This window comes from Cynoglossus semilaevis, chromosome 10 (assembly GCF_000523025.1).
Source record: "Cynoglossus semilaevis isolate Cse_v1.0 chromosome 10, Cse_v1.0, whole genome shotgun sequence".
NCBI lineage: Eukaryota > Metazoa > Chordata > Actinopteri > Pleuronectiformes > Cynoglossidae > Cynoglossus > Cynoglossus semilaevis.
Genome location: NC_024316.1, coordinates 17,218,072 through 17,241,880, shown reverse-complemented (window position 1 = coordinate 17,241,880; position 23,809 = coordinate 17,218,072). Strand labels below are relative to the sequence as shown.

Here is a 23,809-nt window from a genome sequence, read left to right as displayed (position 1 = left end):
CTTGATTAATTAATTTCTCTCTGGTAGCTGCATCGGTTCTATCTTGTCTGGGCCGCAGACTCCTGAGATGCATGGTTCCATGAACTCTGCAAACCCTGTAGTCGAGGCTTTGTGTTTTTTTTTTTTTTTTTACTTTGTTTCTTTTTTTTATTCAAGGAAAGGCCAAACTGTAAATAACTGAATTTAAAAACTGAATTTTAGGGAAAAAAAAAACTCAATTCATACTCTCCACTTTTAATGGATCTACAAAGGCTCTATCTTCACGTTTGTTTGTTTCTTGTTTGGGCTTTTTTTTTTTTTCCAGCACGGGATTGAAATGCTTCTGTGTGGAAATGTTTGCTAGTGAAGAATTGAACCAGTAGGTGGCAGCAACGACAGTCAAGGCATCACAAGTTAAAATGCAAAGAAAAAGAAAAAGATTAAAAAAGATCAGATTATAAATGTAATTAATTTTGTGGGGAATTCACCCCAAAATATTTATTTGCGAAACTTAATTCATGAGCTGTAATCCAGACACTTCTAAAGCTTTTGAAATCACAGGAAACATCAAATTCGGACCAAACCTGTGGAATTATTGAAGCTCTACAGCAGGTTTGGATCAAACTACCTCTTTATTCCCCAAAGCCAGAGAAATATCTGAAAGAAATTCAACTTTAATCTGGAAATGAGGCAGAGAAGCAGGATGTGACCTGGTGTCAAAGATTTCCTCGGGAATTCTACAGAGAAGGAATTCTCTGGTGGGAAGACCACTGAAAAAGAGTTTAGATCTGGATGGTGGACATGTGGAGAATTTTCATCAATATTTTTCTTTTCTAATCTGTCCGAGAACTTTTTTTTTACTTCGTATTCTGCCAGACACAAATAGGCCAGCAGAGAAATTGAAAATCCATCTTTTGTGCTTACCTTTGGAAGCAGTCGGCCGATCTGCTGGCAGGCTGATGACCTTTGAGCTTCTATTGTCCAGCCCAGGCTGCAGCTCTGTATCTGGCTGATCATCTCACACAAAGCCATATTCTTCACCATGGGACGCTTCAGACATGAGCCTGGAGCGAGTCTCTGCGTTTCCTCTCGCTGTCGTCAAATCGTTCAATTTCAGAGACGAATGAGATTCAAGTCCTGGCACCGTGGAGTTCACGCGCCATCAAAAAAATCAAAATGATGCAAAAAAAAAGCTTCAGTCGCACACTCCTCAACATGCTCATCACGTCCCAATTAGCGCCATTAGTGTCGCAAAATGACATTTGTTCTTTCTGCCTGAGAATCGTCGCGGCCGTTGATCACTTCCTGTAATCAGAGCCAACTGTCAAAATCAAGAAAGATTCCACCGACATCACTGTGTTCACTATCAAAGAGCGCGTTTTAAAAGTGCGTTGTTGTGACAGCTGTCACCGCTGACGGATATCTGACTTTCGGAGTTGTGATAAAAGCGATTAATTTGCTCCAATCCAGAAATATTCTGTCGCCAGGCTGGGCTGTGTGGATACGCTCGGTGCGTTCATTCTGCTGCTCACATCATACCTCCTCCAAATCAAGCACTGTTCGCGGACATTACTGAGCAATTACGTCTGGTTGAATTGGGCTTTTAACTGAGTTTATGAATTACATAAATTTTTCATACTTAATAATGTGTAATGGTGATGTTAGCTGTAATTAGTATTAAATTTTTATCAGTGTAAATTGCACAGCCACGTAAAGGCCTGAGGTGGAGAATTCCGAAACTTGGTCATCGAAACTTGACATTTACTTTCGGTGCCACTGGAATTCTAAGGCAGCGGTCTGCAACCTGTGGCTCCTGAGCCAGTTGCGGCACTTTTTGCATTGACTTCCTGTGAGCGATGTCAGAGTCTTCACTAGTGGGACCAAATTATCTGCTTGCTTGCTAACAGCAAAACAACATCATGTCACTGTGTTCTTTGAAATTTTTAAGATCACCTTTTGGTCAAAGTAGAAAAAAATCAAAATGCAAACATAAATTCCTTCTGTGGAAGAACTGATCGTTGGAAATGTGAGGCAAAAAAAAACACAAAAAAAAAAAACAGCAATCACTCCCTTTGTCTGGTGCTGTGCAATTAGCCGTTGTGTTTACAGCGTGACATTACAGTCACCATTTTGACTGCATTATGGGTGTTTAAACCAAGTACCACTGCAATTCAATGTCAGCTTTTGTGGATTAGATGTAAAGGAAATGTTTTTTTTACTGCCTCTGACTCCGTGCTTCCTGTGTCTACGACGCAGCCCAGATATTGGAAATGGATGTAGTACTCATGCTGCAAGATTAAGTCGGGAACAAAAAAAGTGAAAGCAGCTTTTCCTGCTTTATAGAGAACTCGTGTAAATGGAGGTGAAGGGGAAAAATAAAACTGCTTCTCGCTCAGCATTACATATTTTCACTCCGGGGCTTACGGTCTTAACTGCAAGATTCAGGGCTTCTTTGGTGACACTGTTGTAAACAACAATCCATTAGGAGGAATTCAGTTCAAACAGAATGTGTATATGAGCGGGGAGTGTGTATGAGTGACTTTACGACTGAACGACAAGATTCTGTCTCTCAGAGTAGCATGGTTTTTATAGTAGTAGTATTGGCTACTGGGCCAAGTATGAATGAATACACAAGAAATTTGTTCGACTTTGTTTTTTGTTAGTAAAAAAATAACACAAGGTCTAAAACAGCTTATTTGTTCAGCTGTCCACCGGCATGCTAAAAAAAATCTGCTAAATATATGATTAATAACAAGGCTGTCAAACAATTAAAATGTTTAATAAGTCATAGGGTAGCTCCTGAAAATTCAAGATGAATCGTGATTAACTTTGATTAATCACGATTCATTGTGATAAAATATTTCAAAACATGACAAAAATATTTTTTCCGTACATTTCTGGAACCTTTTTTTTTTTTTAATTATTTGTTGATTGGTCCAAATGATGAAGATCTGGTTCATAGAGTTGGTGCATTTGAACAATGGCTTGTTGAACATGTAGTTTCTTTCTAAACTTCAGTGACGCCTCATCAACATGAATCAGGTCACAGTCTTTTTGACTGTTGTGTCAGTCAATCTGTCAGACGTAGACTTATTTACTTTGGTGAAACAAAAACTTGTTTTTCCTACAGTGTGTGTAACGACTGTGTATTTGAAAGAACAACAAGTGGATGAATGGTGGAATTACAGGCTATAATACACAGCATTCTGCATATGAGTTAAAATGCATTTTAATATGTGATTAATTTCACAAATTAATAATCAGGCTTATAAGTAGGAATGTCCGATATTACCTTTTTGCCGATGTTGACTAAACACCTCATTTCAGATTCTGATGTCCACTGATACCAATATAGGCCTGGTAGTATTTATGATTAATAAAATAGATTAATTAAATGAGCTGTAATGCTGCCATCTAGTGACTTCCACTTTCAAATACAACCATTTTCCCCCAAAACAATTTTTAGGACACACGTCATTTGGCGAAACCCAGGCTTTGTGTTATCGGGTTTTCATTATCGGAGGAAAACTAATAACGATTCCTACAGATATTACATAGTTATGCTAATATCGGTCGGTCGATATTATCAGCACCTTTATTTTGGCAACCCTGGTGAATACATTTCCTAATTAGTACTTTTTTTTTTTATGTAAACGGTTGTGCTCCTTGTGACTAAGCCCTAGCTGCCTCTGCCACTCTTTACTTATTTTTTTATTTTTTTTGTGGTTCAGTGATTACACATGGAGTCGTGCGCGGGGAGTGTTTCAGCAACAATAACTGCTGAATTAATGATCGCCTGTGTTCCCAAAGCTTGTAAATATTATGTCAGGGAGTTCAGAGACCTTCGTGTAGCGTGTGTGCTGACAATTCTTTTTCAGCAACTGAGCACCCCGCCAAGGTAAGAGGCCACCCCGCTGCCAGGTCCTGCTGTTAACCCACATTATATGGAGGTGTAGCGATGTTACAAGTTAGTCGCGGGCTGTTTTCACCTTCCTTGGCTTTCCCTCTCTTTGTAGCAGGTTTTTTAAGGTGTGGAAGCCCTCGGGCTTTTTATGCTCTTCAGATGATGATAATTTAAAAAAAAAAAAAAAAATTGTCGCTTTCTGGCGGCTGTTTGTGGTGCAATTTAGATGTGATTATAATCATTTCATTGAGCAAATTGTTCATTAAAATTTAGTTGAATGCAGCTGGCTCTAAAATGGAGTTATTTCATGTGACTTACACACTGCCATCCTCAAACAGCCCCAGTGAAAGAAAATAAATGATTCTATTAATTCATCCTCTCGGTAAAAATGGGACCTCATTTCCTTAATCTGATTTTTCCCAGTGAAATAAATTCTTTTTAGAGAAGGAAATTATGGCAGAAAGATCACTTTATGTGGCAGCGCCTTTGTGGGTGCGTATTTGAAAATACTTGGCAACAATATGAAATTCATTATAATTACTTAAACCTCATTAAACAGAAAAGAAGCATCTTAACTCACTAATTGGTTTCCAAGGGGTTGGGTGTTAGAATGAGCAGAGTAATTAATAGTAGGTTCATCATCTTCTGTTTCAGATTCAACTTGTTGTTCTTCTTCACTTCTGTTAAATTTCTTTGATGTGTCGGCCGTATCTGTACTCCAAATTCAAATTGGGTTTACTGCAGTAACTGTTTGGTCAATATGAGGAAACAGGGAGAGAAAGAGAGGAAACACATTTTCTAAAGTACTTAAATGTAAATCTGAAGAAAAGGTGGGGATTTTGTTTGTTAACCATTGTGTTCTGTGTTCGTTGGCTTCCAAAGCCTGTAGGTGGTGCTAATTCTAATTACATGACTCAGTTGTACTGATAAAATGTTGCTATAGATAGATATCACTCTGTAGTCGCCGCCAAAACATTAAGGGTGATTAGCTGTAAGAAATTCACATCATAATAGACACACAGCTGGTAGTGTGTCATTAGCATACACACATGTAGCATGTTAGCTGTGTCAGTGATGCACGAGCCAGTTGTTAGCATCATGTGCATTGGTAACATAAGATGAACAGTCAAGATGTTAAATGCGTAAATACAAGTGGTTTTCACTCAGCTGTGCTAACGACCACTCCTAGCTAGCGTGGGTGACGAATACATTTGTTTATATCGAAACATACTGGAACATCATTCTTTTCCAAGGCTAGTTCAGGATGCTTCTTTATTCCTTAACAACAGATCGAACAGCAGTCTTGTGAGTTGAGTTACTGCCACCTAGTGAGTATACTTGAGTCGTAGCTTTAACACATCCACCGTTTCGTTTACATCCACCAATCAGGAACAACCATCTACAAACATCAAGAGTCAAAGAGAGTTTAAAATAAACTTTTTTTTTCATGTGGAAGGATTTTCTAGAAACCTTCCACGAAGTTTAATGCCAGGTCCTGACACGTTCTGCACCGTTGGTCCGTCCTGTGCTGGAGTCGTTTCGATGAAGTCAGTATCGGGTCAAGATTCTGTCATCAAATATTCTATCAACATCTTCAACCCGTTGGCTCAGCGTCTGTAGATTCCGGATGACAAAGGAACTGTTTGTCCAGTATTAATGAAGAAGAATGTCAAGTCAATATCTGCTGTACTGCAAAAACATTAGATACTGTTGTGCCTCACATGTTTATTGACGTGTATTCACAATACCATCCACAACGTTTTCACACTCATCCAATGCCACCACATTGGTATCAGGTTCTTTTGACTTCCACAGCTACGTATGCTAACGCAGATCAACCTCTGCTAAGTATAAGTTTATAAAGAAAGTTTTTTGTTCACTCAGTCTGAACGAGGAAGACGACTCTATGTACATTCGCCGGTGATATGCAGTATTTTTTTTACTTTTTGCTCTTCATAATGGCTCAAAAACGTAAGTCGGACTCTTCCGTTTGTATTTCATAGGTGCAATATTTAATATGCGATTGTGTTTAAGTTCCGGCTTTGGGCAAAATTCTGAGTCATTTCGCCGCTAGGAGCTGAGCCCTGACGTAAGTCAAGGTCCCCTGTATATAAATATATATATATATATGTATATATATATGTATATATTTATATATAAAGACAAATACTGTTGCAGAGAAAGTGGGCGAAAGAGAGAATATATTTTCAATTTAAAGTCATACATATTCAATAGTAATAATACAATGACATGTGGAATAATAGTTTTTGCAGAGAATTCTAATACTGTGTGGGTTTTTTTACAGGCACGTAGAGAAATTCTCCTCTAAACCCTGCACTATCAGCTCCCAGGTCTTTCTTTGAGAAAAGATTCTGGAGCCTTAATATTATGCATTAATACACAGTTTACATGTTACAGACACAATCTCAGATCCAGCAGTCACATTAAAGGGGAGCAGCTTTTTCTCCAAAGGCTGTCTGCCTCGGCTCTTTCTCTGCTTCCTTTTCTTCTCGCTGAATGTACCGCTTTCATCAGAGCAGGCCTTCGAAAAATGTGAAATATCAGCTCAGACATTTGCCACTCAGGGAAAAGGGCTTGATAAAAGACAGGAACAGCTTGACATTTAAAAAATGAGAGACGTGGCATGGATGACAGAGATATTTTTAACATTGTAATTTTTTTTTTTTTTTTGATTTGCCCATTTTCAAAGCCCCAAATTGAACACACTATAAGTGGGATAATGTAGATAGAACGCGTTTGTTTATGTGTGCTTAATGGACGTGAAAGCCGCTGTGTGATTGCTGCTGTACAGTGCATCGCTGTCATGCTGAACAAGCCACAAATCTCCACCATAAAAACAGCCACGGGTTCTAGCGGTAGAGAGGCAGAGCAGCATTTAATGCCCTTCATCAGGACCAGAATGGCAGTGTCCCAGGCTTGTGATGAGGTGACAGCAGACGCGACAGGCTTTGAGGCCCAAATGCAAATTAGAGATCCCACACCCCGCCACACTCACAGCTTCACCCAGTTCATGCAGTTTTCATGCATCTTAAAACAACACCAGCCCTTCGCTGCGACTCTTCTTTTGCATTTCAAAAAGTATCTCCCGTATTTGGCCCAGTGCACTGGACGGCCTTTTTGGTGACATGCTGTCGAAACTGCCAGCAGTGTTTCAGGAGTTTCTGCCTTTTTATTTATTATGGACGATGCATTTTTCAGAGTGAAAATTGCTACTTTTTCTTCACTTGTAAACTGTTGTGATTTCTGCCCCTGACAAGTGTAGGCACTCTCTGCTAACAAACGCACGCCGTGTAAAATTGGAAGACATGTATGCAAAGGAAAAGAAAACTATGCAGGGAAAACCCATTACATGTCGTGACATCAGTAATATCTGCACTTTTCGGCAAACACTTTGTATCGTAAACGTCTTAAAAAACTGACTTGACTTCAGTGATTGCTCAAGCAGATGCACAGTACACCAAAAAAAAAAAACAACAACAAAAAAAACCAAGGCTTTGCTTTATTGAATGTGAAAACAACAATACAAATTCACGCACTCCAGCCCAGTAGGGGGCAATAATGCGGCTAAAATTTGTTTTCCAGTTGCGAAGAAGATGCACAGGATCTGTTGCGTAATATCAATACTAACATCAAACTAAAGTTTGGTGAACAGCCATGAAAGACTAGACCACATTGTTTGGCTTGTTGGGTGTAATTTATTTGTTTTTTATTTATTTGGTTTAGAGCACAGTTATGTGCTAATTGTAACAAAGAGTTTTCTTATCCCAGCACCTCTTCATAATTTTAATTGAATACAGCAGGGACTTAAGCGGTTTAACAAAGGGCAGGGGAAAATAGTCTCACCGTTTGACACCACGTCGTCATCTTTATTATGCATCTCTCCGTTTGGCTATTTGCATTAATTTGACGTTTTCTAATCTGATGTTCCGATTTCCTGTTGGTTTCCATTCTGCCGTACCCTGCTGTTTTGGAAGTCTGCGGAGCACACGCACAGAAAGACAGACTATTATAGGTCACCTTGGATGCATTTCCTTTCAAAAGGTGACAGGCGTGCTGCTCTGAAACATGGACTACTGTGGACCGGAGATCAGAACCTGCTGTCTCTTCTAAATGACTTGGAGCTACAGAATAATTAACATGTAGACAGTCTGTGTTTGCAGTGACTCAAGGTACATGGTGGAATGGTGTCTGTGTGTGTGTGTGGGTAAGTAAGTGGAAAGGTGGGTGGGAGGGTTGAGAATGTCACCAACCGTCAATCATTGCAGTCCAAAGCCCTGTAACAGAGGTTACCTGCTTATTATTTCCCTTTTAGCGTTTGCATTTGGTTTGAATATTAGGTGTGACACTGACTCCGACTTCATCCAGCTGTATCTGCTCAGTGAATCCAATCAGATTATAAGGGTTAAACTAAAGCGATTTTTAATCAATTTGACATGTAGTTTGGTCTAGGCTAGTCAAAATAACCACTTTAATCAGGTTAATAAATTTTGCGCAAATAATCACATTACTGTGTTTTCAAGACTATAAGTCACACCAGTCAAGAAAATGCATCAATGACCACTTTAATCAGGTTAATTACTTTGTTTTATTTTTTATTTACTGTGTTTTTAAGACCATAAGTCACACCAGTCAAGAAAATGCATAATGAAAAAAAAAGAAAATATATATAAGTCACTCCAGAGTATAAGTCGCATCAGCCAGTCTAGTGGCTGTCAGTGTGAAAATAACAAACATGTGAAACTGCATATATTAATATATAAGTCGCAAATGCAGCCAAAGAATGAAAAAAAGTGTGACTTATAGTCCGGAGAATACGTCATTTTAACGCATCAACAAAATGATACAGTTGTGTACTTCATATCTAATAATTCCACTTAATACCCACATGTTGTTATTTACACATGCTGCGGAGAAGTTTTTGTTTGTTTGTTTGTTTCAGTGACACCTAGAGCTTAAAATAATTCCAGCGTGGTGTGTTAGTGGTGGTGAAATATTCATCACCCTCCTATTTTTTTTTTTGGGCTTTCTGTTCCAGCGAGATACAGAAAGAAAAGTTTTGAGAAGTCTGTCACTTCAAAATAGTTGTTTATCCTTATTAATCATGAGTAATTGTGATTAATTACAATCTAATTAATGACAAGTTAATCACAGCTAACCTGTGATTAATTAGGAAGAAAAAAAAATAGTTTGACACTCATCATTTTTTTTTTTCACCACAAGTTCTAATCGTTGAAAACCTAGAACAGATGCATGAAGAATGTTACCTTCCAACAGCTTCCCCGTTATCAGCCGCTCCACAGACAACCACGCGGCCCCGGCCTGTCACTGTCGACAGCAAGTCATTGCATAGTTATTGCATAGTGACATTTGTATTGAGATGGACAGGCCATTTTCCTCTGTTCAATGTCGGTTCCATCACGTTTGAAGAACCATTTACCGGTCCCTGGTGAACTCTGCTAGCCTTTATTGGGCAGGCAGGGGCGCAGATACGCAGGAATTCCGAATCAGCGCCGCACGTTCATGTCATGCATGATTTGCCTGCATTTGCCTTCATTCTTGCCTCGTGCCGTCCATAACTCATGAGATTTCAGTGCAGTATAGCTGTCTTCCAGCATGACTTCTGGCACAAAAGACCTTCTGAAAAGGAGCGAAGAAAATCCTAATGCAGCGTGTCATCGTTTGTCCAAAGCTTTTAGGTTTTTCACTATTTCCTAAATCCTAAAAACAATAAGGAGGCGTGTAGTACATCTAGAATTGTGTAGTCATTAGAGTTAATTTACCCTTTTTAACAAGTGTAAATACAAAATAATAAAAGTAAATGACCTAGGAAGAAACAGGGATGTGTGAAATAGAAAGCCGTATGTGGTAGTTTTGGCCTTAAATATTTTATGACGCACAGCGTACACATACACTTCACTTCATAACAGATGATATTTTGGTATTCTGGTGCTAGTTCCCTCAGAATACCAAAAAAGTTCCAAAATTGCTGGAGTACTCTGAAGCATCAGAAGATGTTTGAGCTGCTGCGGATGATGAGAAACAACATGGTGAATAAAACATAAACAGTTTCTACGACCTGTGAAGCTACTACATCTGCGTACGCCACGCTTTAGTCGGAGAAACGAGATTTATTTGTGGAATCACTTCCATGCAGCGCCCCAGGGTTGCTGGAGCCAATCCTAAAAATTCATTAGGGGGGGAGGGTGTGAGGACGGTGGGTGTCTGGACTGTCCACCACTTCATCACATATACTGGAGAGACAACCAACGTGTAGCAACCTAATCCCGCCTGTTTTAGGAATTGAACCATTATTCTGTCCCCTGGACAACTTTGTTTAATTAATTTAAAGTAGTAATTTAGAGTAGGGAGTAATTTCCTATAATTATTCCAGTACTCTTTTCCTAAACAATAATAATAATAAAACTTTATCTGTATTTAATCAGTTTCTAACCCGTGTAATTTATTTGTTATATTCAAACCTGGGTTTGAGACACCAGACCTGTGTTATCAGTTAATATACAGTACATTATTTTTAAAAGAACAGCGGGTTGTTGTATATTTTTATTAATTTAATTGAAACATTTTGTCAAAGGAACGAAAAGTTAATAAAACATCGGTATATTTCTATGTATATGGTGTATTTTTCTGTCATGAACATGACTTATCGTCATCATCGTCAGCCGCTGCTGCCCGCGAATCGTCATCACGTCATCGTCTTCACCTGCTTCCCCCAGCTGCCGCTGATTGGCGGGCGCGGTTTTATACGCCCCCCCCCTGAAAACCCCTCCGCGCTTGGCGTTACAGCGCTCGTGAAATTGCATTTGTGTTCGAATTGTATTTTGTCTGTTTTTTGTTGTTGTTGTTCCCGACATCTATCGCTCGCCCAGTTAGAACTCTGACGGTGCGCTGCGGTTAGCTAGCAAAGCGTGTCGTATACTTCCCAAACGCGGTCACAAAACCGCGTTTCCTCGACACGCTGCACCTACGCTGGCTAGAGGGAATCCCTGTTCTGATAACACGATTTGTTCCGCCCTATGAGAAATTACCCGTCACTTTAGGGACCGTCTACCAGTTACTTTACACCTGACTAGTTTACTCCCAGCGTGTCCGGTGGTTTACAGATGTTTGTTTATATATAGATTTATATATATAATCTGTAGATATATCCGTCTACTATTTAAACATGTTATGTGTCTGATATATTGCACTTTAGCTGCGTCCTGGTTACTTCCTTGTCAGTACAATCTGACCAGAGAGAGTTCATTTCAGAGGGACCAACACACAGTTATCCGGACCAGACTGAGAGAGGCTCCAGGTCCTTTTTTAGATTCCGACCTTCACCATATAGGGTCTCTGCATGGCTATCGCCTCACACTAACAGACAATGGCTGCCCTCTTATCCTAGGTCTGAGTGCAGAGTTTAATGGCTGCCTTCTTATCCTAGGTCTGAGTGCAGAGTTTAGACAAGGATTAGTCCCCCATGACCTACCGTCCTCCTTGGATGGTCCTATTGACCTAACCGTATCGTAACAATTCTACCATGTGACACCAAGGAAGTGGTGCGAGGAGTCATCCATGGGCGGCTTCTCCCCAAAATGCCAAATTGTTCCGGAGTCAGTGCCTCTGGCCTGAATCTTGTGAACCCAAGAAGGGGAAGGGTCACTTGTTTCTCAGCTCCGCAACTTTCCTTCGTGGTCTCTGTAATCGACCAGGGTCTATCTGTTCTGGGTCTGTTCTGGGTCCTGGTTACATCCTTGTCTTTTTCTTACTCTCAGTTCAGTCTCATTTCATTATGGTTTTGTTTTAAGACACTGGGTCAAACTGCAGTCTAATAAAGAGTGCAATTATAATTAGGAGCAGCAGCAGTGGGTCTTATGTGGGTGGAATCCTCTCACGATTTGGAATTTTGAGCCCTAATTTTAAAAAAGACACATTTTAGTGAGAAAACATTCAAAGCTTTTCTTTTCAATACAATACAGAAAACTATTGTTAAACCCTTAAATTTATTGGTCAAGTTTTTACTGTAGGTAAACACGGCCAACACAACATCCTGCTCAGCAGATTGAATCTGCTGTGCTCTTAAAGTCAAATGTTTGCAAAGTGCTGCAATAAAATAACAAGGAGGATAATGGGATAATTATATCCGATATCAATCAAGACAGACTTTGGAATCTAAAACTATTTCAATATCCATCCATCCATTATCTACCAAGTAATCTTTTGCAGGGTCATTGGAGATAAAAAAAAAAAAAATCGGTTGCTCACGACTTTTGTTTTACTCTTTTTTTTTTTGGCATTTCTTAAGTTGGAAAACCCCGCTGACTTTCGTTTTACTCATTTTTTTTGTGGCATTTCTTAAGTTGGAAAACCCCGCCAGCATATTTCATGAGTATATTTTATATATTTGTACTTTGCTTTACCTGCTGAGTAGCAATAATTACCAAGTACGCATCTGGGTATTTTTATGCTCAGGTTTTGTAAAATCTGAATATTTGGTTCCTTTTCTATTTCTCTATCTTCACTCCTCCTGTTTCCTGAGGAAATGTTGTTTCCAGACAGAACGTTGACACTTTAATGCTCAAGCTGCATAATATTATATTTGTTTTATTTTCGTTTTATTTAAGTGCCGTGTTTATCTCTGACATTTGTGACGGATCAAATTTGCAGGCAATTTTGAGAATGAATACAATTATCGATGTGAGCTGTAACACTAAACACGGCAGATGTTTTATTTCTGTTTCTCTGAAACAACACAGAGCAAATCTCAGCACACGAGGTGATAAATCAGCGTTAAAAATAAAAACAAAACAATAACGCCAGAAACATGATCTCAGAAACCAAACGTGCCGTGACCTCCATATTCCACAACTAAAAGTAAAGACGTCTGTGTTTGGATGTAAAAAACGAAATGAAATTTTCCAACCACAGGAGCAGAGACCGTTCCAGGTGAGCCCCTCTGCTCCGGCGCCACCTCTGAACCGTAGAATGACAATTTGTTTTCCCTTGTTCACCGCCAGTCAAAGACGAAACAACACACACGTGGACGTTTGTTACCTTTGATTCTCACAACGTTGGTAATCGCTGGCGATGATGGCGGAGGTAGAGAAAACAATTATACCCTTGCTTGGCTCCGTCCTCCACCAGATGTGAACATTTACAGCCAATCATGTTATTTTCCATCCTCCTCTCAAACATTTATAATGCGAATAATGGATTTCAGAACAAGGCAGTGTGACGTTGTCACGTTCTAAAAGCACCCTTGACCTCGAAGAGGCCTCATTCCTGCCGCGAGAATTTTTTTTGTTTTCTGACAGTATACAGTACCTGCCACCTGGAAATACCTTGCTGATTTGCATTTCTCTTCATTTTTAATGTATTCTTTTGAGGTGATGACTTTCCAAATATAGAGCCTCCTGCCTCTTTGCTCTGTTTGTGAGCAAAGGCAGTAGAAGTTAATTCTGTAGAGTGGTGTGTTTTCAATAGATCAAAGAGGAAATCTGGGGCTGTCTTATGCAATTAAAGAGATGCATTAAGAAGAACAAACCCCTGTGGGCTGTTGTTTTCAAATGATGCCCCACTGCCTCCACCGAACGTCACAATTAATGCGCAGATGTGCCCTTTCCGTCGAGGGTGGCGTGTGTACGATGAGGTGAATGCACCTAGACAGGCTACAGCGTCAGGAGTTTTTTTTTTTTTTATTATTCCAGCATCATTCATATCTCCAGCAACATCAGCAGAGGGAGGGAGGGAGAGAAAGAGGGAGGAGGGCAGCTCTCTGTGATAGTCTAGTATCTAGTGATACTTCACTAAGAAAGTGTTTTTCTGTTTTTGTTTTTTTAAACACCTTTCTTGTTCGATCGATGTTTTCTTTAACGGAGACCTGAGTCTTTCCAGCTTATCGCTCTGTTGATCAGAAGTTGCTAGTAAAGGGAAATGTGGTGGGAAAGTGCTGAAGCTGGCGTCAAAAGGCTGGTTGTGCAAACACTCCTGCGGTGATAGGTTAGCAAAGAAAAGTAGGTCTGGTCTAGAAACCGGGTCAGGGAACTGTTGTCGAATTTGATCAACAACTAGCTGGTCTCCAGCTGTGCAGTACGATACACTGCCGTAGTGCAGGACAGGTTTACGACATTGTTCTCCTAAGAGCAGTAATTAGTTGCATTTGTATGGAGCCTTCCAGAATACCCAAGAGGCTTTACGTAGGCATGGGCAGGGGCTATTGGTTGCGGTCAGAAGAAACAGTTTACGGGGAAGAGGGAAGGAAACACCAATAGACAAAGGAAAAGGCTGAGTGACAGATTTATGACTGAAGGGGAAACGTCATGGTAACGAGGTAGGTCTCGAGGAATGATTTAAAGGTGTCTAGGGTTGGGCTATTGAAAGTGCCTACCCCAAAACATTTTAATCTGGTCAATAGGTTGGTGGTTGAAGGCAGACATTTGTCTACCTTGGAAAGTTATCTATTTCACTTGACGGCTGTGAAAACGTATTTACTCAAATAAAGTTTTCTTGGTCAATTGGACAGTACCAGGCTGAACAATTAAATACCCTTTCACTCGGTGTGAAGGATAGCATCTCTATCCTTTGTCACCCTAACCTGCTGTATTTCTTTTCCTGCTCTATCTCTGTGTCTACCAATCAGTACAAATCGTTCTGCTCATCTTTTCTGTCCAACCTCTTGTAGAACATTTTCATCAGTTTCTCACCATCCGCACCGCTCCCTTAGCTAACCATCAATCCTCTACTGTCTCCTTGCCTTATTTTAAATGCCCTCCTACACTCTCTTTTCCCACCACCAACCAGTCCTCGTCTCCTTTCCTCTAAACTAAACCAGCGTCAGCCACCGACCTGCCAGGATGTTTGCTGTTCTTTCTCAGTCCTACGGCAGTTTGTCTCAACCCTTCCCTGAACTCTCCGCAACACTTTTCACCACCTCAGTCTCGGCTCTGCTTTAACTCTTTTCCTTTTCTCCATTTCCACTGTCGTCCTACACACTAGTCTTGATGCTGCATAGCCACACACTCCGCTGGTACCACTTCTTGATCTCCTACCTCTCTGAGGTGGTGTTTCCTGCAGAGACTGTAATCCACAGTGTGTATCTCCTTCAGCTCTTGTAAATCACTCACTGTGCTTTTTTTTTTTTTTTAGCCAATCACTGAAAAACATCCATCTCCATTTTCTTTTCAAAAAACCACAACCTTTTGTTGCCGACATCAAACCGGACCCCTTTTTGTCGAGTAGAAACAACGATCTTGACTGTTTTTGAATAATTACATAGATGCTAACTCATTTAGCAGATATACTGCAGTTTATCCAGCATACTTTACTCGTTCCTAACTTTTTTTTCAGGAAGACACTGCTGCATTTTTCACCATAAAGAGCTGGCAGCAGGAGGCGCTCACAAACGCCAACATTTTAAACAGTGCATGCAAATCTGGCCGTGATATATTTCACAAACTTGCAGCTTAATGTCAAACATTCTTTCTAATCACATCCCTGCAGATACAGCAGATACTTTTTCACTCAGCAAAGTTTCCTCTGCTACAGTACCGCCTTCATCCTCCGTGCTGCTGTCGGGTGTAACTGATGAGGTTTTTTCTACACAGTTCCTCACGCATTGAGAGTGAGCGCAGTGGGTGGGAGGGGTCAAAGGCTGAGGTCAAGTTCAGGTTCGGTCAGTCCAGTTCCTTTACCCTTCAGGGCACGGGCAGGAGTTTCGTCATAATTGTGTGTTGAAACCCATGCTTATATTCATGAAAAGCCTGGAGCGGACAACCGTAGAGTTTCTCTCTCTGCCACAGCTCTAACACTGCTCCTCATCTGCTTCACTTCTTTCTCTTTTTTTTACTGTTCGTCGTCTCCTTTTAACTTCCAACTTTAACAAACTGCGGGAGGCCTTTCACAGCTTCACACCGCCGTATGCAGAAGTGATTATTTTTTCGTTTGTGTGATAGTTTTTAAAAAAGATGAAATCTGGAGGTGCAACAATTAGTGCTAGCACACATTCGGAGACACGTGGAAACTGCTGCCAAACGTTCTTCATAATGAGGTGAGACCTCCTGCGTAAGCGTCCCAGTCACCATACGGTCTTTGATGTACAAGTGCAATTTTATCTGAAGTTATTAATTAAAAAATGCAATAAAAAGTAAAATCGGCAAATTTGTCATTTGCAAGGATCTAAGAAAAAGTTTTTATTTCACTTTAACTGAATATTAATAATATTGGCAGATTAGTTTTTGGGTTTTTTTTCCCGTTTTAGTTTTGGCCATTTTAAATTGAAAACACAAATGTATAAACCTATATTGGTTATGTAGAAATGAATAACAACGTATTTATACAGGCATTAGACACTGGTTAATATAAACATTTTACTATATATTCTACATTATATTTTAAGTACATTACATTTGTATGTAGTATAGGATAAACAAAGCTAACTGCTAACAGCAAATATGGGAGTTTTTTTTTCTTAAACTACTGGCCCGTTTTCAGCCAAAAGCTAAAATCTCCAACTTTAATCTTAACTTGTTTAACTACCGTATGATCCTCAAATGCTTATTGACAGATTAATAGTGATTAAAATCGACAGAGCCCAGGTTTATATTGTTTTCCTATAAACCTATTCCTGTTGCTGTTTTATTCCTCCTGCCGCCTGAAGACAGGTTTCTGAGGAAGTGCTATCTCACATTTAACAGTTGTTAGCTATTTTATGTTACCTCATTCTGAAGTGTGCCACCCCCGGGCGCACCAACCCCTGTTGTTTTTACTCATTTGTTTAACGTGTTCATGTTGTTTTAGCTCCCGTTTGTACGTGAAATGCATTTACTTCACGGCGGTGTGGCAGGAACACCTGTCTGACCTTTTCATCTCATCAGTCTTTGGTTAAAACCGGGCTGAAGAAGAACAACTTGACCAGAGTCGTTTTATTCAACTGGATACACATAGACGACACTCACGACCTGAGTGAAAAACAAGGTTACCAGTAATATATGTTGTCTGAACCGCAAGTCAATTTTAGCATCAACCGTTTCTCATTCCACGTTGCTCGCACTCATTTGGTCATAGATGTAATTCGTCCGCGTGGGCAACACAAATATGTTGGTTTATTCCATTTGGTGCCAGATGAAATCGTCAAAGATAAAATGATAAATAACTCATTTAAAGTGAGCATGAGGAGAATGAAACGCACTGTTTACCCAATAACCCCACTGCACTTTCACTTTCACTTTGATCCGCTACACACAAACTACATTTGTTTAACAACCATTATACATATCCATACAGGGACTCAGAGACCTTTGTCAGAGTTCCGTTTCTAAAGTGCAGCGTTACTCAATTTTCACCGCAAGTCTCTGCTAACATGCTGTACATCAGTACCTCTGTCACTCACCTACGCTACTTACACATGCGAGACATTTTCAAGGGCAAAAAGCCCCCCCCCCAAAGAAACGACGTGAATGTACCAAAGTAGTTGTCGCGTTAAATGAAACGACACGAACGAAAGAAAGTGAATGTACCAAAGTAGTCGCGTTTTAACGTCACAAGTCTGAATGGTGGAACAAGACTTTAATTTATGGGAGATGGCGACGAGAAGTCGAGGATGTCATAAACCAAAGACCCCCTGTGTGTGTATATACTCTATATATATATATATTTTTTTTTTTTTACCTAATGCCACTAGGTGTCCCTAGGTGTTTATTCATTGGTGTAAATTTTAAGATAAAAATCACAGCAGCGTGCAACACCTACCATGATGCAATTTCACACACTTGCAGTTGCAAACACTGTATCCGATCCCTGGCAACCAGCTCACGTCAGCACGACGCTAATGCACGAGCGAAAGGCAGAGGACGAAGCTTTATGAAACAGCAAATGTGTCTAACAGGAGGTTGAAATCCTTCACTGTGGCAGTTCATCCTGACGGAGGAGAAACCTTTTTATAAAAGTGTTGGGTGTTGAGGCTCCAGGCAACTGGATTTCTTTCAGGCGATGCCTTTGGACAGGAGCTTTACAGCAGGGCGTGTGACAACATACAAAGTAGTTTAAGGCATGACTCGACTGCTGTCAGTTGTACATTGGGAGCACTTACATCTGATCCATGTCATAGTTGAGCTTCACTGCACCCTTGAATTGATTCTTTCGTTTTGAAACAAGTGCAGCGCAACTTAATACCCAAGGAAAATGTGGACTGGAGCCACGGCTGATGCCCAATATAAATGGATCAGATGAGGAGTGGAGTTGGGGGGGGGGGGGGGGGGGGGGGGGGGGGGCGTGGACTTTATATCCAATAGTTTAATTTGTTATGTAAAGTTATGTCATACACATGTTCTTGTTTTCACACATAGCAGGAAATGGTTTTGTTTTGTAGAAGCATCTGGATTAAACTTAGAATAAGAGCAGCCTGACACAGATCAGGACAGTCAGTGAGTCTATGACTGACACAACAGTCGCAACAGACTGCAGTCTAGAAAGAAACTCTCCACACGTTCTCCAAGACACCGTCCAGATGAACAGTAATGACTGAAATACACCAACTCTATGAAGAGACATTTTCACTGAGACTGTTGGAGACTTTTATGATTTTGTCAGTTTCTGGGTTGTTATATGAGGATATATAATGAGAAAACAACATTTTTTTAAACAAACATTAAAAAACAACTTTCACTTTTATTAAATTGACTGTTTTCTCTTCACAAAACTGAAAGAAAAAAAGAATCAGGTTGTGACCTGCTGCCACAGAAATCCCCCAGAATTTCTTTATTCAGTCAACGCGCTAACAAGACTAAAGTTCTGCGAAATATTTTTTGTCATTTTCCCAAAACTGAAAAATCAAACACTTGTTTAAAATCGCACGTTTAAAAAAAAATTCAATAAAGAAAAAAAATCTGTTATTTAGCTGTAGATTAATCACGATTAATCGTGATTAATCGTGTTGACATCAAAGATGTTTTCAGACGATGAAGTCAAACACATGTTTAAAATGGTTTGATTAAATGAAATGATTACGTGTGTAACGCTTAATCACGATTAATCGTGATGCGTGTTCCAATCACATGTTCAAATCATTTGTTCTTAATCGTCTGAAAACATCCTCGACGTCAACAAACATCTGTAATACAGACTCACGCACTGGTAAGAAATGGATTCTGTGCCCAGCTCTTCAGAGTCTGTACAGCGTCACCCTCACCTGCAGTCTCTTTTTTTTTTTTCTTAAATCCCTTTGCAAATATTACTGCAGTGTCTGCACGGACGGGGGGGAAATTGGAGGTCTTTCAGTGTTAGCTCTGACAGATTTTTTTTCTTTTCCCTCTGCGACACATTACAAACAATTCACTGTCTACTTACCCTGTATTTAAGGCAATTTTCTCCCTGCATGACAGGAATGTGGCATACATTAAAGTCAAGTCAGAGTGGAACCCACTGTTTCAGGCGCTCAGTCAAAAGCCTCACCTCCAACCTCTGCATTCCAGCACACCTGCTAATAATAAAGGAATCACGCCGTGACAATCCACATTGAACCACGCATACATGTGCATGAGACCACCATTTTATTCTATTATCAGCATTAGTCCTAATTACCATCTGACTGTGGACTATCAGAAATACTGGGAGGCTTCACGCTCTGTTAGGGTGAAAGGTACCGCCGTCAGTATTTCTCTTGTCTTTGTTGCCCGTAGCGTCCATAGTAATTGGAAAGTGGTGGTGTGAGATGGAGCCTTGCCTGGAGGGGGAGGAATGCAAGACGCTCCCTGACAACTCGGGCTGGATGTGCTACGCCGGCAACAAGATCAAAACCACAAGGGTAAGATAACCTCTCCTGACCATGAAAGAAAATGAGACATTATAGCAGCGGGAGAGAAATGTACAGGAAGCTGCTGCTACAGCTGTAGCATCAAGGAAAGCATGGACATTTGTTGGGGGTGGATTTCACTGCAGATAGACTTGTAACAGCGCTGTCTCACCCCTCTCTCCTCTCCCCGTCAGAACACCCAGCCATACACGACATCCACCTATTAACACCTGCTGGAAAAGGATGCAACAAAATGCCCTCTGGTGCGAGGGTTAATTTGGAGGTTAGTCTCTTCGTTCAGACGGGTACACGTGGAAGGATTGGAGCTGTGGAAACACTACAAGATTTGATCCCCAGAACGTAGCCGAGATTCCTGCTTGAGCAAAGTCTACAAGAGATGGAGATAGTCTGGTTATTTGGCGAACCGATATTTTAATAAGACAGGAATACAGAGTTCCCGCTCTATATTGCAGTTCTGCTTTCGCTCCCTCAGTTAATCGCAGATTTTGTTCTTTTAGTCTGATCTCGTGAAATGTTGTCTGCATCGCCAAATATAGCAAAATTTCACATTGCGCGATAGGAGAGGGACCACTGTAAAGATTCAAATCTGACACAGCTGGGCCTCAGTCGCAGTGACATAAACATTAGAATTTTCTGATCCGAATTTTTTTTTACCTGCCATTTATATATTACAGGCGGTACTCAGTTTACGACGCCCTTGACGTACGGTGTTTCCGTGGTTACGTCATTACATCTGCCATAAATTTATTAAGAAAGTCTTGTTCCAACATTTCAACGTACGGCGCTAAAACTCGACAAACGCAATGGAACTATACTGTGAACGGAGCGGAGGAATCAGATGACACTACGTATATGCAGACGACGGCTTTGTTTACATTTGCTGTTTTACGCCGTACATTGGATTGTATGACATTCACTTTTTTTTATTTCTTTTTGTCCGTTTTTATGACCACCGAGCATAAGTCAGACTCTCTGGTGATTTAATGTCCTAGATTATGATGTTACCACTGTGCTGGTGGTACAGCATGTGAGTTCCGGTTTACGACGGAAATCGAGTTGTACCGAGTACATCACACAACTGCGAGGGATGTGTGATGTGTTCACAGTTAAAGTTTGTTCTTTTTTTTTTATTTAACTGATATTCACATCCTCCTGACGACACGTCTTCTCTTCCTCTTCCAGCGCCATCACAGGACCAATTACCACAAAGACAATAAAACCCGTGTTGCTCTACAAAATCCGAGCACTTCTCTGAATTAAGTGTTAAAAGAAACAAAAAGATGTAAAAATACACAAAGCACATCCTGCGCCTGAGAAAACTGACTACGAAGAGCCCGCAGGCGATGTCATCACGACCATGTAATGAATATAGTTTCATCGTTTCTTTTAAAACCTGCTGATGGAGTGCTGCAGAATGTCAGGGTTTTGGACACAGCATCTGATGTCGCTCCTTCACAAACTGTAGGACAGACGATTGGAGCACGGCAGAGAGAGTAGATGAAAGGACACGCAGTGAGCGGAGAGTCGTCAGCCCTCAGGAGTTTATTTCCTTCTTTCAGTACACAAAGAGGACAGAATATTGTACATATGTTCTTTGTCAGTTTTTGTGAATACAAACTAGATTCATGGTGGTGTTGGTGAATATCGATCCTTTGAGTCCCTGAATGCATCGTCGATCCCACTTTTCGCACAGCACTACATGGCCAAACTGCCGAGGGGTGCAAGGATTTGGGCGGATTAAACAAATACGTCGACATGAGCTTGTCTGAAAAATACTGCGTCTGTGTCTTCATCCTTCACATATTACCACTGGTTTGTGTGGTATTTGTTCTCTTTGATGAACTCCAACCGCTCCCCTGACGGGGTTGAGTCACAGAAATGGGCAAACAAACGTGGGTTGATTTTTGGACACAGGAAATGCCTTATTTGTGTCGAGTCATTCACGTGATGATGATGTTGTATATATGAAGCCATGGATTGATATGTGCTGAAAACGTTATTAAAGTCACTGCTCCAGGAACCGTGAATGAATCTTTGATACTGTCCTGACCAAGGTCAAGACTCCGCTGTGTCATTGGCAAATACACGCAGAGGACAAACGAGCAATTAGTTTTTTTTTTAAAGATGGGCCCCGCAGTTTGGATCAAATGTTCTCAATTAAAGTGTAATTACCAGTTGGTAATTCGTTGGTTCTTAGATCTTAGATTCAGTCCAATGATCAGGCTCCTCTTCTCACCCCTCCCATATATGAAATGTGCAAAATTAACAGTGGTAATAAGGTGTACAAGTTAATACACAGGAAGTCCTCCGTTTACGACATCGTCAGCCTATGGTTGTCGAAAAGCTTGGTGTGTCATTTCAACGTACCAAAAAAGAATAGTGAAGTGGACAAACATGTCGTTACGCGTTGCTATACGCAGATGACGACTTTGTTTACATTCACTGGTTGTACGCCATAGTTTGGGTTGTGCTGCATTAGCTTTCTTTTATTTGTGTTGGCATTGGATCTGTGCAAAAATGAATCGTAATGGATCAACAACGTTTTCAGTGTGAACAAAATTAAAATGAAACTGTTGTGAGGAACACGCAGAGGATCTCGAAACGTCGTGCCTAGATTGTTTCACTGCCCCTAAGATAATTTCAGAGATAATTTTGCACATTTGATGTATGTCGCCATCTAGCAGCATAAACAGAAATTACATTTGATTCGCTGTAATGCATGAAACAGCAGGTATGACATCAGTCTTTACTATATCTTGTACATGTGTTTGACGGGACGGATTAGAAAGCCCAGCGTGCCGTATCTGGGCCACAGGCCCTAGATTGCCCAGGTCTGGTCTAAACAAAAAACTATTCGAATTCATGTACTTGCTGGGTTGTACTCTGAATTCAAAGCAGTCAGAACTCATCTCTTTACTTCTTGTTAAACACTACAGTACAGTCGCAGAACAGTGAGAAACTGTGTAAAACAAAGAACTTATCACAGACAGATAAATGGTACCAGGTCCCGCTGCAGTATTTACAGCACTTTTGATGCAGTATCACAGCAGGATCTTCCACAGCCTGGGCCCCTCAGGATTTATTCCAGTCAGAACACCGGCTCACCGCTGGTACCGAGTGTGGGCTTCATCCATTTTCTGGAAAAATGAAAGCAGTGTTTTTTCTTCCTCTCCCACCTGTTTCACTTTCACCCCCGGTGTTCATTCAGATTCATCTCTTTACTCTGTTCTCTTCACTCGACCTGTTTAAAATGCAAAACTCCCGACATACGGTGAAAATATTTGGTTAAAAAATGAGCCCTTTATTAGGCCAGGTACTAAATGTGGTCATTTCTACGAGCTTCCTGAAATAGCAGCAGCATGCTAACCCCCCGAGGTGGACTTTCTCTCAGCTGATTAACGACAGCATCAAAACCTAAGTGTACTTCAGACCTGGATAGGTGTAGTCGTGTCACCCGGCTACTCCCGCAGGAGATCGCTGTGGTTTATGTACTCGGTCAGTTTATGGTCTATTAGTAAATACATCTAGCGAATGAAAAAACGTTTAACTTTTACTAGCGTGAGTGACGCGAGCGTTCACTGTGGACTAGTATTTATTACAATAAAGTTGTTAATGTTGTCATTGCACTGGTTGCACATACGATCAGAAAAATAAATTGGTTTTTACACACGATAAAACAGTGATCATCAACTGGTGGCTCAGGGGCTAAATCCAGACCGCGGGCCACCAGTTGACGTTCGCTGTAACAAATGAGAGTTAAATAACTATTAATATATATTTTTTATTTTATTTGAGTGTCTGGCCCAGAAGGTGTCTGTCCAGAAAATTTCTGGCCATCTGACAAATTCGTGGCTACCCTTCTGGTGATAAACTGGTCATTGCAAGGCGTAATTTAAAATTTGAAAGGGAAACGTATCATTCATACAGTTGAAGAATGAACCTTGGCACAGTTCTAATTTACTCTGAGTGTAGCAATCTACGACGAAGACTAAATCAGAATCGTCAAAACGAGCACCAGCGTCAGTGTCTGAAGAACAACTGACAAAGGTTCATGGGAGCATTTGTTGTACCCGCCTCTGATCATGGTCTTCAAAGGT

General features: G+C 40.6%; 1 long non-coding RNA gene across 1 annotated transcript; it reads left to right on the top strand.

Annotated features, from left to right (window-relative positions):
- Positions 1–18,853: 18,853 nt before the first annotated feature.
- LOC103385346 (uncharacterized) lies at positions 18,854–21,738 on the top strand. Its single transcript, XR_522218.3, has 3 exons — positions 18,854–19,703; positions 19,886–19,974; positions 20,895–21,738. It is a non-coding gene; the product is annotated as an uncharacterized LOC103385346 (long non-coding RNA).
- The last annotated feature ends 2,071 nt before the right edge of the window (positions 21,739–23,809 follow it).